This window comes from Euprymna scolopes, chromosome 4 (genome assembly GCF_053919585.1).
Source record: "Euprymna scolopes isolate OS-2025 chromosome 4, ASM5391958v1, whole genome shotgun sequence".
In the NCBI taxonomy this organism is placed as follows: Eukaryota; Metazoa; Mollusca; class Cephalopoda; order Sepiida; family Sepiolidae; genus Euprymna; species Euprymna scolopes.
The window spans coordinates 40138909-40148355 of NC_136485.1; positions in this window are offsets into that span (position 1 = coordinate 40138909).

The following is a 9447-nucleotide window of genomic DNA, read 5'->3' on the forward strand; positions in this document are numbered from 1 at the left end:
TAAGCAAAAAAATTACAATAATATCAGAGTGCCTCCATTTACACTGTACATCTACAGAATGTCAACATCAATTCATTATATATGAATGAGTCACCTGTGGAATTTCCACAGATCCCGCTAGTTATGAATTATTATAATAATATTTCTTTTTCTGGTGCTTTACAAATGCATTTTTCATAACGTACCCTCTATTTATCTCACATAAATATTCAAGTTTTGCCTATTTAAAAATGCATATATCAGTTTGTTCGTCAAATTTAAACACTATAATTACTATAGCATATTGAGTTCAGTCAGTTTTTTTTCTGTTTCCATATTAATGAAATTAATGAACCATAGAAAACTACTCAGTATTGAACACCTATATAATATTAAAGAAACACAAAGGTTGGATCTGATATTGAGGTTCATGAAGCTTGGTAAACATTTAGTGTGAAAAGAATAAAAAAGACGCGCTATAATAGCAGCAGTACACTAAACAATTTAAACGAATAGATCATAGTCAATTTAGTTAAAATATGCATTAATAAACAAACACTATAGAGTGTGAAATTTATTAAATGACCAGGAAAATATAATGGAATAGTTACTAACTCTATAAAACCTACAGGATATAATATTATAACTGGAAATTCATATGTGTGTAACGTGAAAACTATATCCGTCTTTTCTAATATTGTTTATCTATTATCGGATGTTTTGCAATGTTTACATTGTAAGATATCTAAGACATTTTGAGGAGTTTTATTCAAATTTCCTGAGGCTGTTGTCATCTTTTCTTAGTAAATTTTTAAATGTGTTGTATTTTAGCCCTTAATACATATTTATTTGTGGCTCTTCATATGTCCTTTGCTAAGTGGATACAATTTTACACACTGTAGGCAATGAGAATTACAATAGAACTACTGTTTGATGAAAGCGCGCTATTGATATCAAAACGGCATTAATTGGTTATCGCAGACTATTTTCAATTAAATAAGAAAAAAAGTTTGGGTATCATCAAAGTTTCATAAAAACATCTTATAATGGTTCAAATTAATTTGACTGACCACATGGTACATATGCTACACGGAGTTTTTCGTGTATTTTCTGTTAATATTAATTCTATATTCTAGCATTCTATATAGAAATATATGCTTCTGTGCCTTACTATATGCAAAGACAGGAATATTACCATGGGTATTTTGTACTGCAGAATGTAATATTTCATATAGTCCTCACTATATTCGATGCAATTTTGGCATTAATAAAAACATACACCTCTACTTCTGATGGCCGTCAATGGCAAGGGTTTGTGCTCCTACCGTCAATATCTGAAAGATAGACATGACACTTGCTGGGCATGAATGCATAACAATTCTATGTGCAATCCTCTTTGATTCGTTAAAGGAAAACTTACAAATTGGCCATTAGTTTACGTACGTCTCTATTGTATAATTTCTGCTAAAATAACGGCACTTATAGGATCTTTTTGAGATAGATATATCTAATTTAAATTCAGCAGTTTATGAAAACTCACTCTTAAAACAGACAGTTTTGTCAGCATGTGCATTTGTACAGAAACTTACCAAGCGTTAAATTCCTATTTGCCTTAAGTGATAGGGGTATTACCAATTTATTCATTAAAAAAACAAAAACGTTTTATTTATGAAATGAGGAAGGTGTTTTTTTCGCAATTAATCTGCTCGGATGACAGTGACAATGTATCTAAATAAAAAAAAAAAACTTTATTTCAGAACTTTGTAAGGTATTTCAAACGGTATATATTGGCATAATGGCGGGCACTAATGATAATATAAGCTTACATATTTAATATGTGAGATTTTCCACTTTAATGTAACCGTCAGGATTTATCTAATTTATCAACATCAAAGAATATATTTAAATATCTATTAACGTTCTAGATTTGCCTAGAGATGTGTCCAGTACAAATATAGCAGCATTATTATCTATTGATGACTGACTAATATTTTATTTTCTTAGATGAATATTTTGGTGGCTTTCATTATGACGATGCTCTTTTGTCTTTCATCTTAGCTCATTTACATAATCTTTTTTCCAGTAAAACAAACTTATTTAAGTATTTACGTTTGTGATGAAGTAAAGGATATTGGGCACACAAAAATTAATCAGAAATTCTGAATTGATTATTAATTTGTTTGTGATCGCTCTTAATTGCGAATTGTTGTGTGGGACATTGGATCAGTTCTTGTTTAAAAAAAAAACTCTTTCATTTGAAAAGCCACCCTGTGAAATGTTTGCTTATTTAATATATAGACATATTATTTGATGCATTGATAGGACTTCTAGTGTAAGTGATGTGTTTATAGTGGTTTATTTTAATTATTTCTTTCGGGTTCCTCTAGTAGAATACACTTTATTTCAAAGTATTCTGGATTTATATAGTATTCTAAGGAATTCAGTGGTTATTTGATAGTGGTGTACGTGAGAAGTATTTTAATAACTGAACCCTCATTAGACTAGATAAGTTTATCAACATTATTGCCGGATGTAATTGCTGTAAGTACACACACACACACACATAGTCATGCACATACAGTACTGTTTCGCAATTTCATAGTTCATAATTATATATATATATATATATATATATATATATATATATATATATATATATATACGATTGCAAGGTCTTGTCCGACGAGTGCCACTCCCTCAGACACTTCAATCAATGATCCCACAAATGACTTCGCTCAAGCAGGCATGACACTGAAGAGGGTCATTGAGATCAATTATTACAAGTGTGCAGTATTTCAAGCCTCAACGCGTCACAAATTTTCCATCGCCACATGACCATTTTTATAGATAAGTGCCTGAGGGAGTATCTATACACAGATGATGTTACAGAGTCTTAGCTTTGTACGGCAGCTAAGTTTCTCTCGCGGTTCAAAATGTTGCGATACAGCAACAAGCAAGACCAAGATTGCCAGAAACAAGTTAAAATGCAGACCGGCTTAATACGGGTCCTGCTCTCCCGCTTTATGTTATGTTTGAATCAGAAAGTTGCTTCCTTCTAGAAAGGTTGCCTTCACCACGGCGTATGGGAGCCCTCTCCACCCCAACACACACAGAAATACACACATACCTTCTGTTTGACAGATGGCTAGGTAACCTAAAGCATGAAAGTGTTTAGAGCAAAAATTGGCAGAGGAGTTTGAAAGAGCTTGCAAAGGACAACTCTTTACACTTTAACCTGTAGGCAGCAAAATTTTCGTGCAAACTCTGATTAAAATGATTAATGCATGTCTGGATGGCCTTTATATACAATTTCAAATACTTAAACCTGAAATTGGCAGAATAGTTTCCCACACCGCTAAGAGCAAATCTTTTTAACTGACATGTGTTGGCAGCAAAATTTTCTGTCAAAAAAAACGACTGAAAAGCTTGACATATATCGAATACATTTATGTAAAATTTCAACTGATTAGACGAAAAATTGGCTGAGAAATTTCGTAGACACTGCAGAGGTCACTGTTTTAAAACTTGAACCCCAGGTTTGGCCCCTTAACATTTATTGCTTTGGAGCCTAAATCAAATAAATGTTTGATCCTTGTCCAAGTAATCTAAATCTAAATTTTCATTGTTAAGACTCAAAATTGGCGAAGAAGATTTGGTAGAGATGTCTAGTGCAAAATCGTTGAACTATGATGTTTGGCAGCCAGCTTTCTGTCCCCCCCAACAAAATGATGTTCCCCAATCTCAATGCCCCCCATGCGAAAGCTTGAGACGTTAGAGTGAAAATTGACTGAGTAGTTTTATAGGGAAATGTACACACACCGATACACACACATACACACAATTTCACTTTTATAATTATATATATGTCTGCTTCATGAATTTTTGAATATGAACATATTTGAAATTAGGAGAAGGATGTATTGTGACGAACGAAAAACAAACCAGCAGTATCAACTATCTACAAATCGTGTAGAGTAACCACAAAACACCTATCAGTAAAACATATCCAACGTTAAAAAAAAACACAAGTCATATATTATGGAAAATATTGAAAATGCATTAAATTGATATCATGTTACAGTACTCACATCAATTATGTTAAAAATTGAACCATTCTATTTTTAAACCAACCATAATAAAACGTTGTATGGCTCATGGAAACATAAATATAGAACAAAAATTAATACTCTCTCTCTCACTCTGTATATATATATATATATATATATATATATATATATATATATATATATATATATATATACATATATATATATATATATATAAATATATACATATATGTATATATATATATATATATATATATATATATATATATATATATATATATATATATATAAGAACTGGCATACACTTCCTCAGTTCCTTACCACAAACTGTAGACGGTGTAACAATACTAGACACATTCGAAGTTAGAAACCTATGCCTATACAGCCATATACCGCACAACTTATGTAAATAATATATCTAACTCTGGATTTACAAACATACACAAACTTTGCATCCCAGATACATAAAAAATTCGTGATTGCCAGCATTGGCATTATCTTCAACAACCACTCCTACAAATGTTATAATGACATCTACATGCAAATACTAGAAACCGCAATGGGTACGAAAATGATACCAACATATGCCAGCCTTACACTCGCCTTCCTGTAACACACCTTTTTATGAAAAGAAAGAGCAGAAATGCGTATAAAATATCAACATACTCTTCATACAATCTTGGAAAATATACTTGAACGATTGCGTTATCTTCTGGAATACTACATGTAGGGGTATCAGAATGCACCCCCACTATACTAACAAAATCTACACCCCAAAGTAAACTTCACCCTAGAACAAAGCCCCACAGAGCTACATTTTCTAGATATCCGAGTAACAATTGAAAACAAAAAACATAGTGACGGACATCTACTACAAAGACCCAACTATAACTCCACTTCAAAAACCACCATCGCCAAAATTTGCTTAAATCCATACCTTACTCTCTGGCACGCAGAGTCCGCACCATAGTCACAAACAGCTCCATCAGACTCGACTACATTAAATGAAAATAACCCTGGTGAAAAGAGGATACCCACCACTACTAATAGGTAAAGGTATCGAACTGGCAGATAAACGTCCACTAAACAAAATAAGAAATCTCCCAAACTACAACAAAGGACAAGTTGTAGCATACGTCTTCACACACAGAACGGACAAATAACAATTATTTATAGTGACAACAAAAAGAAACATATCGTTCTCAGTCAAAATAAACAACCCACTTAAAACAACAAAAATAATAATTAACAAACGCCAACCCGATACATTTAAACACACCCTAACCTCTTCCTCTAAACTCAATAAACACACTAACAAAGTTGTTACAAAACGTTACAGAGTGGTGTTTGTGACATGATAAGTGAAGGAAATACATACACATTCCACACCTAACACAAACATTATACGTCACTGCTTAGTGACCATTCGGCGTGGGAATATGTATCCTGTTGATATGCTCTCTGGTTACATACGAACTACATACATATATAAGGCCGTCAGCACTTCTTACAAGCAGGTTTTTTTTATTCAATTCTGCTAACTATTCAGCGTTTTAATCTAATATATTTCGGTAATTTGATCTTTTGGTATACATTAAGATTATCAGAAATTACCGTAGATGAGATATACTAAACCTTTATTTATTGAAAGGAACGAAATCATCCCAATTGCCCTATTTATATTATATTACAACTGCTACGATGTGTTTGGTATTATTATGATTTGAGAACCGAAATAATTTATTTTGATATTCAGTCTTAATTGGGCTTACTAAAACAAATATTTTATACAATAAAATGTTGATTTCAATAAACCAATTGTCAACATCGATTTCATTTTGAAATATTGATTTTACTATTTCACTCACGTCCCCAATATTTTGGTACTAAATATCGACCCCGCTCTCACAAAAGTATGAATTTATTTGCTTTAATTTAATAACTAGCGAATATTTTATTTACTGTTGTTCAATGTGTTTCATATTCGAAGCTTACATATTGCTTGCATCTTGCTTGTCAGCGTGGACACTTCCTCTGCACGAATGTTTTACATGGTTCCTTGAAGAGCAAATAAAAGGTGAATGAAAATAAAAGTGGTGAGAGCAATGGAAGGATGTAAATAATTGAAAGGAGTAGTTTATGGCAGTGTATTTTGACTTTTTTTAAATGGTTTTACAAGCGTTAAAATGTCAAAATTTAGCTAATATGATATAGCTGTTAATAATAACCCATCGGGTCATTGAGCGTTCAAACGCAAATTCATTAACAAAATGATTATGAGTGCCTACATACAGCACGCCTTTGTTTTTCGTTTAGTTCGAGTTTACGCAAGGAGTTTTTTTGTAAAGATACATTCCTTATTTTACTTTCGACATAATTTTCAATTTCAAATTACATCTATTTTAACGTAATCTATTCATATTTCTTTTGACATGCTATATAATATTAAGACTTATTCAACTGCATACTTAAAACTTTTGCAACGCGTTTATTTTCTTTTTTAGATATATTTTTTTACTTTCCTCTCTTCGTTATTTGAATATTTATTTTTATAACATTGACATTGTTCTAAAATAAAACCCAAAACTGGCGCACCTGTTTTCGCATAGATTATTAAATAACTGATAAATTTCTAAAGCTTAATGACTCGATGTAACATATTTAGTTATCAATAACTCTCCAAATTCCTTTAATGCGGTTGGTAAAAAATTAGATTATTCAAAATGTTGTGTACGCTTGGCACATGAAACGCGTCTTTTTCCTTCCGTGTTTTTAGACGAAGGTCAGTTAAATGTTCTTGTGCAATTAGTTTAGCAGAATTGTTTTTTTTGTAACCTTGTTAAAATAAAATTTATTAAAATTTCATTTAATATTGACTTATTACGTAAATACAGTTCAATTGTTATTTTAACATTTGTTTTTATCACGTTGACTATTGTTGTCATCTACCTTTCCCAGAAAAGGCACCTTACCACCACACACGTGGTAACAGCGGCAAACATTTCAAAGAATCCAGCCTCCGGCGATAATACGTTCTATAAACGAAAACAGTCGTACTCATTGACTAAGGATACGCAAAAGTTTTCCCGGAAATATTAAGTTAAACGTACGAGGATTACAAGTTGCGTATATTGCATGTCGGAAAGTGAAACTTGTAACCTGAAAGAATTACGACAAATACATCGTAACTTAAGATTTCGAGTCGCTTCAAAAACGACGAGAAGGACGATTTTCAAAAGAATAACTGATAAGAAAAAAAAGGTAATAAATGAACATCGTACTGCAATTAATCGTTTCTAACTACGAGTTGAGACGGCTTAAGCCAGAAATAAATGCGAGGTGTTTAAAACAGTATACGCACCTCCCCGAAGAAAATAACAAAAAAGTACTACTATATTATTAACTTATGCAAACTACGCAGTAAAAAGAAAAAAAGACATGCAATTGACTATTATACATCCGGCACTGGTTTAATAAGTCGTAAATTCTACGCTATCATAATTCAAGATTTTTGTACACGCGTAAATGTCGATATACCTCTGAAACTGCACTACTTATATTGCAAAAAACATTTATTTACTAATTAAAATGTGCTACGATTTACTTGGACCAGTATTGATAACTAAAACCCTAGGACTCTTAATCAATACTCCCCTTACTTCGAGTATATATAAGCGGTTAACTTCCACTTTTATTTTATTTGCTATCGCTCTCATGTCCAGTATTTGATACATTCCTAATCTAAGATTAGATGTGTTGGGCATCACGTCAACCTATTTAAAAAATTCTCGTCTACATTTACCGCCTTTATAATTTAATCTAGATATTTCCTAAAACTCCACAGTCGTGCGCTTGCTCTAAATTTGCATTGGCTCGACATCATAGTGTTGCCTCCATTTAGTTAGTATATACCGCTGATTTTGACTTGTAGGTTAAATACAATCCCTTTGATTTTCCAAAATGTACGTCACTATAAATTTAGTTTAATTTGAGCGTATAGAACAGTTTTTAAATCCATGTTTAAAAACATATTCTAAATGCAATTGCCCCTATTATATATATATATATATATATATATATATATATATATATATATATATATATATATATATATATAATTATAGCCATCGATATCCTTAGAATAAAATGTAAATGTTATTTTATTCTACTTAAAAAGAGAAACTGTATGAGGTTAAAATAACAGTTCTCTTTGAAAGTGGCAATGTAACTAGTTTTCTGAAGTCGTTTCACTACGATACAGGGGCACGGCAATCGCATGACATAATTTTCTATTAGTAGATTTACACGAATCCTTGTATCTACGTGGCACACATTAGTGTGTTTAAATCTATTATTGAAATCAACGTGCTGCTACAGAATCTGAACCGGACCAAATAGATATTTACTGAAGGGGAAATACTTACTTACGGGAACCACGCAGTAAGGTAAAACAAATATATTCTATAGTGTTTCCTCCTAAAACAATTAATTTATTTAAACAAATATGTCACTTAAATCGAATGGAGGAAGAAGAGGTGCTACAATTAATCACCACGACTTGACTAAAGAGTCCCTATCAATTTGTCATCCTCTGACTGCAGCGTTACAAAAAATCTGTGTTTGTGTACAAAATATACATATCTCCAAATATGAACACCGCTGACTCAGTCAAGATCGTTTCCAAGGACCGATAGCAGAACTAATACGACATTTTAATCACAACCCGATGGAAAGTCTTTAATAGCTCGAAGTCATACGAGGTTAAATTATCCGCGCTAACTGTATTCATATGTTCAGTATCTCCAGCTCAATTAATATGAAATAAGTTAAAGTAGGACATCTACCTTAGCAATATTCGTAATTTGGCACCTCCAAAACTGGGGGGCATGTCAGTACTTTTTGACGGACCATCTTTTAAAAATCTACAAAAATCAGTTAATTATCCAATCAATACGAAATTTTCAGTGATTATTGAGAGAAGAATGAACTTTTTAACGGTCTACTTTTTTTCATAAACAATATATATATATATATATATGTATATATATATATATATTGCTCAAACCCCCTTATTTTGAGGGGGTTCCAAATATGCTTATAATAATCATCTGAAACTGAACAAAACATATTGTGTTGTAGTATGGCACAGAATTATAGATTTAAAAAAAACAACTTGTAAGCATACCTTATTTTGGCGTCTGAATGTCAGAACTTCGATTGTGTTTAATTATCCCGATTTTGAGTGTTGAAGTGTGAAATTGGGTGAAAGTGTTAAGTAACGTAATTAATTACGGTAAAGCAAAACAATTTTTTTCTAATATTCATACGAAAAAAGTCATTATAAATTTTTGAGAAATAAATTAACAATTTTTTTTTTTAGCGAGCCGAATAATGCATTACC